This window comes from Hipposideros armiger, unplaced genomic scaffold (genome assembly GCF_001890085.2).
Source record: "Hipposideros armiger isolate ML-2016 unplaced genomic scaffold, ASM189008v1 scaffold_701, whole genome shotgun sequence".
NCBI classification, from domain to species: Eukaryota; Metazoa; Chordata; class Mammalia; order Chiroptera; family Hipposideridae; genus Hipposideros; species Hipposideros armiger.
The window spans coordinates 120,796-129,922 of NW_017732051.1; positions in this window are offsets into that span (position 1 = coordinate 120,796).

The window sequence follows — 9,127 nt, forward strand, 5'->3', positions numbered from 1 at the left end:
TGTGCTGTGTATGATAAGGTTTACAAAAGAAAGTCTTGTAATTTATTTGGTCAGATGGAATTCTAAGCTTAACTTATAAAATGTAACCAAAATAAAAACAATAACAATAGTAAAAACTACATTTTTTTGAATTTGACAATAATAGAGAGGTGTCTTTTCTCCATAATTCACTGTGTTTATGTATACCTCTGAATAAAGAATTTCTCTTTTATTGGCCACTCTTACCCTTCAAATTGATTTAATTTTTCATGTGGACCTATGAATGTATTGGGGTATACTTATATACCCATTAATAGAGAGATTCTAAAGGATTCAATTCTTATTTTTTGGATAACTATTATTGAGTTCTAGAAGGTTCATTATATATTTACCTCATTTAATCATCAAAGTAATCTGGCATGGTATGTATTATTATCTCCATTTTATGGGTAAAGGTGAAACACCTTGACCAATGCAATATTTAAAGCCAGTAAGTGACTGAGCTTTTAGTTTAGCTAAAGCCTCTTGACGCTGAAGCCTGCTCTCTTTCCATTGTACCATTGACAATTCAGTCAGTCCACACACAAAGCTCAAATCTAGGTTAGTGTTTCTCAAAATATGATTTCCAAGGACCACCTGCATCAGAAGCACCTGGGAGTGTTTATTAAAAATGCAAACACCTGTGCCTGACATGTGACCTATTGCACCACAATCTCAAACTCCCTGCAGGCAATTCTTTTCTTTCTCCCTCCTTCTGTCCCTCCATTCCTTTGTCTTTCCCTCCCATTTTTCCTCCCCTCCCCCTCTTTCGCCTCTTTTGTTCCTTTGGCTAAATTTATTTGAGTATTTCATGCTATATTCAATTAATTTTTTAAAAGTTTTTTTAGAACTTTTATTAGAACATTTTTATTAGAACATTTCAAACATAGACTAAAGTAGCGAGACTATTATAGTGGGCTTGCCATATATACTATTAAGACTGAGAATGACCAATATTTTGCCACTCTAGCTTCATCTATATCTCTTTTTATTTTGCTGAAAAATTTTAAAAACACGTTGTTTTCAAAAGCAAAAGGATTTTAAAATAAATACTAGGAATTGCGTTATTTTATCATGACACACATCAATATAAATCCCTAAAAAAAATCTTCTTATATAACTCATGGCATTATTACATCTAACAAAATTAATAATTCATTTAATAGCCAATATATATTAAAATTTTCCATAGTCTAAAAAAATGTCTGTCTTGTTTGTTAAAATTAATATTCAAATAAGGGCCATATATTACATTTATTTGTTATGTATCTTCAGTGCTCCTATAAACCATCTCTCCAAACACCATAGATTAGTTTTGAATTTTATGTAAATAAAAACATATATACATTGTCACATTGTCATGCTTAAAAAATATGTTGTTAAATGTGCTCCAGTGAATTATAGTCATTACTCTTTGAATATCTTTTTTGATGCTCAAATTGTCCCATTTTTTAAACAATGGAAGCTTTTTTTGGCTGTATTTTGGATCCTTTTGATAAGACTCCATTAATCTTTGATACATTCTTTGCTTTCTGTAACAATAATGTGTTCCAAACTTACCTTGAACATCTCATATCTCAAATCTGGATTCAGCTATTCCTTCAAGGAACTCTGGTTCCTTTTAGTGGAGATGGTATTTAGATACCACGGTTTGACACTAGAAGTTGTCATTCAATTAGGTTGTCAAGCTCCCAAGGCTTTGCAGGTGAAAAAGCTGGAAAGGTTTATTTTTGAAAGGAAAACAAACATCACATATTTATACAGATATTAGCAATTTAATTGTAAAATTACAATAAATTTATTCAATATATTTTATGTTATACTTGAATCTCTTTTTTCTTTTACTGAATATCTTGTTTTCCATTATATATAAAAGAATATATGATCCCTTGAACAACATGGATTTGCACTGCACAGGTCCACTTATATGTGATTTTTTTTCAATAAATACTATTAAAGTATTTTATCTTCCTTATGATTTTCTTAACATTTTTTTCTCTAACTTAATATAAGAATATAGTATATAATATACATAACATACAAAATATGTGTTAACCCACATTTGTTATTGGTAATGTTTCTGTAGGCTATTAGTAATTAAGTTTTTGGGGAGTCAAAAGTGCTATGTGGATTTTCAACTGTGGGGTGGAACAACCCCTGTGTTGTTCAAGGGATATAAAGATATCTATATACATAGATACATAGAAATCTATATATATTATATATAGATATCGATACACAGTAAAACCTTCGATTGCGAGTGATGTGGTTTGAAAGTATTCCGCAAGGCGAGCAAACATTTCTAATACATTTAACGTGGTAAACGAGCGATGTCTTGCAATACAAGTAGTTTGCTTTTGGAACTAATTATGCTTAAAAACCAAGGTATTACTGTATATCTATCTATCTATCTATCTATCTATCTATCTATCTATCTATCTATGTACTTTTCAAGTGTGGAAAATAAATTGGCATACAAAAACTCAAAAACGTCAGGAATGATGTGTTTCACATAAACATTAATATATTTTTAACTGGAGAACAAATTCATTATCTTTCAAATCTTTTTGTCTTCCCTCATACTTCTAATTCCAAGTTTAACAATTCAATTTTCTGGAGAGTAATATTCTCTTAGTCTTCTTAACAAAAAACAAATTTAAAAATTGGTTTGTCAAAATATATATCTTAATTCTCTACATATTTCATGACAGACTTTTACAAATGAAGATCGAATATTAAAGTAACAAAATTTTAATAAATATCTAGATGTGTTCCAAGCTAAAAGTTCAGATAACAAGTTTTTGTTTTTATTTTCTTTAACATAAGAATTTAATGTAGATGTACCATTGTTGCTAATTATTGAGTCTCACTATGTGGTTTACAGCAAAGCTGGTTTCATCTGCCTGCTCTGAAAATCACCATGACCATGGACAGAGTCAAAGAAATAATCTTAGAAATCATTTTGTTCAACCGCTGTATTTTCTGAGGGTAAAATTATTACCCATATTGATGCCTTGCAGCTAAAGTCCATCTGAACATACCTGTAGTTGGACAATTTGGATTTATACTCACTGTAATGAGGGATTGTGGGAGACCACCGCCTGGCCACAGGAAAACACAGGGCATCTCATTGAGAATGCTAGAAAAGGCTTTTTAAGTAGGATTTTAGTGTTTGCTACATGATTTGGGTAAGATTTAAGGAATCTTAAATCTTTGTTCTGAGGCTTTGTTCTGGATTTGATAAGCTCAGGAAATAGGGATTATTCTATGATTGGGTATCTTGAAAAATCTTATCTAGAAGAAAAGACTAGAGAGAAGCTAAAGCTACTAGCAGCATTCACTCAAGACAGGAAGATGTTTGAATGTTTTTCTGGTTTGGACAATGTTTACATTTTTCTTTGTGTTCAGAGATGATTATACAGTGGTCTTGTTTCTGTCTTGATATCATGGTCATAGAGTGCTTTGTCTGATGTTGGTGTTCTATGAGAAAATGTTCAGGATTGTTTTCAGGTGTCAGGGACTTCTTCTGTTGCACTCCAAATAATGCATATTTTTTTTTTGTTATTGTTTGATTTCTACACAATATAACTTTATTAGTCAGGGTAACAAGTTCTAGCTGCTGAGGGAAACAATCCCCAAACCTCAGTCATATAACACAGTAGCCTCTCATGTACTCAAAATTCAATACAGACATTCCTTAGTGGGCCAATCTTTCGGCTTCATCCATCTTGCATACCACATGTGGCCGCCCTCCCCATGTGGCTTCCAAATTTGCCACAGGAGAAAGCACACCAGATAATGAAATACCTCACTGCAGCAGTGATGCACTTTCCTTTCCTTATATTCCATTGGCCAGGTTTAGTCTATGACCCCACATAGATTTGTGCGGGGTACTAGTGTTCTCCAGAGAAACAGAACCAACAGAGTGTGTGTGTGTGTGTGTGTGTGTGTGTGTGTGTGTGTGTGTGTGTGTGTGTGGAGAGAGAGAGAGAGAGAGAGAGAGAGAGGCTTTTAAGGAATTGGCTCCCATGATTATAGGGACTGGCAAGGCTGAAATCTGCAGGCCAATATGCTGGACACTTGGAGAAGAGCCCATGTTGCAATTGAAATTTGAAGGGTGTCTGCCTGCTAGCAGAAGTCCTTCCTGCTCAGGGGAGGTCAATCTTTATTCTACTCAGAACTTCAACTGATTGGATGAGCCCACCCATGTTATGGAGCGCAATCTTCTTTACCCAAATTCCGCAATGTAAATGTTAATTTCATCCAAAAAACACTTTCACAGAAACATCCAGAATAATGTTTGACCAAACATCAGGGTACCATAGCCCAACCAAGTTGACACATAAATTAATCATCACAGGGAGGTTTGTGAGTTCTGTCTGGACTATTTCCCAAACCACCTGGCACTGGCAATTTGGAGCATGAGTCTTTTGTCACCAGCCAGCTTTCTTGCCAAAACACTCCTTTCACTAAAAATGTATATTTTATAAACATGTTTATTCACATAAATTTTAACTCAGTGCAAGCACCTTATGTGTATTTAGCAGTTACAATTTTATTTTCGGTGTGATAAATAGGAAGGAGATTGTTACTTCCATTTTACAGATAAAAACAAACAAACAAAAAAACTAAGATACATGATTTTATACAAGGGTACATGGTAAGGAAGTGAAAGACCCATGTCTAGAAGTCCAGTTTTCACTCCTTTTATCCACCACAGACAGAAACACAATAAAGCAAATCAAAATGAATAAGACAAATCATTTCTGGAATTGATATGTAGAGAGAAAGATTTGGATTTACATCATCTGCTAATAGGGAAAAATGTCTATAGTCTTGCACATCTTTAAAAAATGAAAATTAAAATAATTGGCATAATTTCAGTTCTTATCCTAAGTCTAATTGCAATACCATGGCAGTATTTCGGCTTTCTGTAGTTTGTCTGCGTGAGGAAAGGTTGATCCAAAAGGTGACAAGGTGGCATGATGATTGAATTAATTATATTTAGGGCTTTTAATGATAATCGAGTTCACTAGCATGAGTCTCATAAGAGGAGCACAGTTTTGAGTGAACCCTGTGGACCTGCCAGGCTTTCTAAAGTTAGCACTCGCCAATTGCCCACTTCTGAGCTTAAGAGCCAGTAGCAGAATCACACAGATGGTTCCTGCATTGCTTCTAAGAGACTGCAAAGGCATCATGCAGTCAGCTGAATCTGGTCTCAGGAAAATCACAATCTTTATGGCAGTTTCAAACATACATATTATGTAAGTTGAATAGTAACAACACAGCCCGAGTTCACTGCGCTAACTCTTTGTAATGCCTTTAAATATAGCATATCCCTGGCATACAGGAAGGTAATGCTAGTGAATCAGAAACAGGCCAGCAGGAAGGGATTTGGTTCCAAATGACCCCACAGGAGATTTGGGGAAATAGCATATATAATAACGATGACAGAAATTTAAAACAGTCTCTTCTCATTGTTATCAGCCTTCTTCCTTGTACCTACCTTTTACCAGCAAAGCAAAAGAGTAGGCAATTGACAAAACATTTCTGTGAGGAATGTTTAGTGGGGAACAGATGTTGAACTATTAACCCTCTCTGTCCTGGCATTTGAATTGACATTCAGTTTATGGGAGGGAAATGAGACAGAGAAACCAGGGGCTGATTAGAAGAGTGAAGCAAGTACCAGCAGCTCATAGCTGTGGAGGATGCTATGCTTGGTGAATGAATGACTGTGTGTACGTGAACTATAATACTTATTTGATATTTTTAAAAGTCCCCTAAATTTTTCTCTCTCTCCCCAGCCTTCTCTATTGATTCATGTTTGTTCTGTATTTATATCTGCTATTAAGAATGACACAAAAAGAAAGGGGACTGTGGGTAAAGTCAGTACTTGGGATTTAGAAAAAACTTAGCATTATTTGCTTGGTTGTCAAGTTTCACTGATTCAGAACAACTGGCGGTTTCTCTCTCTCCAGCTTTAATTATGTTTGCTGTCGAGACATAAGCTGTAGGAAAGGACAGGACAGCAACTTTATTTTAAGCTGATTGAATATCACTAAATCTCTTCAATTTCTATCAGCTCTAGAATTATAGTTCTTCTTTTTAAAAAATACTAACTATACAATATAGTTACCAAAGTTTTTTAAGTTTTGACTTTTGAATTGTAAAATTACCATTTTATTCTTAAAACATTGGTCAGAGTGGGGACAGAACTATAATAATTAGATGATATTTTAGAAGTATACATAAAGAAGGTTTACTGTTATGATAGAAAGTCCACAGATTGAAAACCACTGAGCATGTACAAGAAGTAAAATATGGATTAAATGTTTTATTCACATACAATGAAGTAGACTTCATTTAATAACTTCTGTTTAATACTTACAAGGGAATCATTTCCTTATACACAGAAATCCCATTATACTTCAAAATATTTGATCAAATAAATGATGTGTGATAAAGATATATTCACGATACTTCATTTTGTTTTGTGATATAAGATTAAGATGCATGTCCATATTATCTGTTCAATGTTTTATTGCTTATTAAGCAAATATTTAAAATATGATTAATTTTTATGGCTTTTCTAAAAAATTAAACCATTTTTCTTTAAATTGGATTATATTAGTCAATTGATCAAATATAAATTAAACACTAATTCTGAAAAAAAATCTTATGATTCAGTTGGATGTCAGTGAGTATGAAGAATTGTGCATTTGACTTCATAACATTTTTTTGCTACTTGATTATTTCACTGGTGAAGAGGATATTCTCATTCATATTTCCATCACCTAATAAGAGGACTCATCACTCCTTCACCCACTGCTCATTTCTGAAGAGGTACTACTTGATGTTTTTCAAAGGGAATGTCATACAGAAGGATTGAATATCACATCTGAAAATCATCAGGGAATCTAGCTTATAAAACATAAATCTCATATTGTTAATGCAAAGGCCATGTTCAAAGAGGATCAAGAGAGCCAGGATGGCTTGACTAGAGTGAGGGGTAGAGATTGAAATATATAAGACATTTAGGCCATGATTAGGAGTTTGAAATTTATTCTGCCTAAGTTGAGAAGAGGAAAGATATTGGCAGGTTTTGAGCAAGGGAAGGAAATGATTTTATTTATTTATCTATCTATCTATCTATCTATCTATCTATCTATCTATTTATTTAATGTTCACTCTGGCTATTATGTAGAGAATTGACTGAAGTGAAACAAAAGTGGAAATAAGGAGAAGCAATAGGAGGCTCCTGGAATAACCTGCGCTGTGAAGGTGGCTATGTGATGGGACATGCTGGATTTGGAATGACTTTTAAAGGTAGAACGTCAGGACTGCTGATGGATTAGATGTGGGATGCAAAGACATGAGAACAAATAAGATGACTCTTAGGTTTTGAGCTTGAGCAAATATGGAGTGTGCTACTGATTATTAATTATAAATGTAGAATAAAAATTTAACTGATTTAAAATAGTTCAAACATGCAAAATATCACATTTCTCATTGAATACCACTAGTTTGAAAAGCCAGATAGGTGTATAATGTATAGTCAACAAATTATCTTGCATTGACATTAAAATTATATCATTGGAACATTTAAGATAAAAAGATTATTTCAGCTCTAAAGGACCACTGTACTTTGTTATAACATGGTTGGTGACATAGTTAGTGTAGACTCCTGAGGAGATGGGCAATAGCATTGATTTAGATGACATTATGTTCTCCATTTCTATCATCCACTAGCTTTATAGTCTCCTTTTTGGGGACTCTTACATAATCAGGCAGTTATATTTCAACTAGGACCTTTTAGCATTTTATTATTTTCCGTCTGGAAGACTGAAGCTAAGAGAAAACAGCTTCCTATTGCATTTCAATATTTCAGTCTCATAGTGCACTTAGCCAAAAATGGAAACAAATTTAGAGGCATTGTAAGTGTCCATTTCTCCTGTATTCTGAGGTAGATCTTATAATCACAGAGCTAAAATAGAAATGCGATAGGTCTCCAGTGTTTAATCGCAGAATGAAGTGGCATTCTCAATCCCTGAACTGGCTACTTTTCATTTCTGTCCTCCAATTTTACTTTTCAGTAGAAGGGTGACACATAATATGGCTGGTGCTATGTGTTCTCTTTTGGGCTTTCTCCAGATAATGAAGAACAGGAAATAGCTCATCTGACCCTACATTGTGATAAAGATGATACACACTGCCTTGTAGTCTAAACATTGATGTGCAGAACTGTAATCACATTTGACTGGTAGGCAGACTAGTTGTCTTTGTCTTCAATCTCTCTTGTTGTATTGCTGTGAAGTGCTGTCCCAATGACTGAGGGGGGTTGAAGCTGTAAATTCAGGAGGAAGATTCAGTTATACAGCAGAAATGGTACCTTTCTTATAAAGTAATCTTTATGTGTAAGTAGAGTGGAAAGCCACTCTATGCGTAGTTTCAGGGTATAAAGGAAGACAGCCTCAGTGCATTCAAAAATCTCTTTCTTATTTCCTTGAGGATGCCTGTAATTATAGAGGTGAAACTGTAGTTTTTAACTCAGCCCTAAGTAAAGATGCAGACAACTTGAGTGAATACCATGTTAAGATCAAATGGCCATCAAGCAAAGCAGGTTTTGAGATAATGGAAAAGAATACAAACCCATCAGACACTTGCAGCTGAGGAAATGGAATTGTTTCCAGAGCAGGATGAGAGGGCACTGAAGAAGGAAAAATTGCCCACATCACAATTTTGTCTTGGATTTACCCATAATTTTTGTACAAGTAACACATTGCCCTCTGAGTTTAGTTGTCTGTATGCATCTGTGGTTTTATGTTGTTGCTTTCTTTAAACCTTGTAACATGTAACCAACAGAAAAAAAATTAGAAAATTTACCTATACTTTTTTTTTTTTTAAGATTTTTATTGGGGAATGGGGGGATGGGAACAGTGCTGGGGAATTGGGGCAAGGGGAACAGACAAGTTGCTGTCCTTTTGTTCTTCAGTCTAGTTGTGGAGGACGTTGCTTCAGTGGCCCAAGTTGGCACCATCATTGCGCTCTTCCTGGGCGAGGCAGATCAGTCGCCGGCTTCTGTATGGCCGCTCACTGCGGCTGCTGGCCG